At 33.0% G+C, this 1,130-nt stretch overlaps 1 non-coding gene across 1 annotated transcript; it reads left to right on the plus strand.

Moving 5' to 3' along the window:
* The first annotated feature begins 443 nt into the window (after nt 1-443).
* LOC127542188 (U6 spliceosomal RNA) lies at nt 444-550 on the plus strand. Its single transcript, XR_007948576.1, has one exon. It is a non-coding gene; the product is annotated as a U6 spliceosomal RNA (small nuclear RNA).
* The last annotated feature ends 580 nt before the right edge of the window (nt 551-1,130 follow it).

Consider the following 1,130-nt stretch of genomic DNA (forward strand, 5'->3'; position numbering starts at 1 on the left):
TAACTGCTCTTTTCATAATGACCAAAGTATTCTCTTTAGGGAGCTGATCATGTATAATATGTATTTGTATAAGTATGACTGAATATTTATAGGATTAATTGTAATGGCTCTGCCAGAATATATTGGGTCAATTATAGAATGATATATCAGTGCCAGTAAGACTTTGTCATCTCATTCTAAGAAGAAATTACAAAATCTTTGCGTCTCTCTGGTTTGAATTCAAAACTAAATGTGTTAAAAGTGTTTTATGGAATTATATGCATATGTTTTTGTTCATGGTTTAGTCTTACATCAATACAATGCTTTGGTGAATGGAAAATTCTGATGAAGTTTATGTGATAAATATGTTCTTGTCTTGGAACAAAAAGCATAAAAGCAATAATCTCTAATCTTTATATTATAAGGGAAAGAGAGTAGATAATTAATTAAGAGATGGCTAAATGGTGCTCGCTTCGGCAGCACATATACTAAAATTGGAACGATACAGAGAAGATTAGCATGGCCCCTGCGCAAGGATGACACGCAAATTCGTGAAGCGTTCCATATTTTTTATTTGGTATTGGCTAAGAAATAGATTAGTGGATCAGTGGAAAAGGCTAGGCTCACAAGACAGAATAGTCAATTATAGCAATCTAGTGTTTGACAAACCCAAAGCCCCTAACTTCTGGGAAAAGAATTCAATATTTGATAAAAACTGCTGGGATAATTGGAAATTAGTATGGCAGAAATTAGGCATGGACCCACACTTAACACCATATACCAAGATAAGATCAAAATGGGTCTATGACCTAGGCATAAAGAACGAGACTATAAATAAATTAGAGGAACATAGAATAGTTTATCTCTCAGACTTGTGGAGGAGAAAGAAATTTGTGACCAAAGATGAACTCGAGACCATTACTGATCACAGAATAGAAAATTTCGATTACATCAAATTAAAAAGCCTTTGTACAAATAAAACTAATGCAAACAAGATTAGAAGGGAAGCAACAAACTGGGAAAACATTTTCACAGTTAAAGGTTCTGATAAAGGCCTCATTTCCAAAATATATAGAGAACTGACTCAAATTTATAAGAAATCAAGCCATTCTCCAATTGATAAATGGTCAAAGGATATGAACAGACAATTT

Source organism: Antechinus flavipes, chromosome 6, assembly GCF_016432865.1.
Source record: "Antechinus flavipes isolate AdamAnt ecotype Samford, QLD, Australia chromosome 6, AdamAnt_v2, whole genome shotgun sequence".
In the NCBI taxonomy this organism is placed as follows: domain Eukaryota; kingdom Metazoa; phylum Chordata; class Mammalia; order Dasyuromorphia; family Dasyuridae; genus Antechinus; species Antechinus flavipes.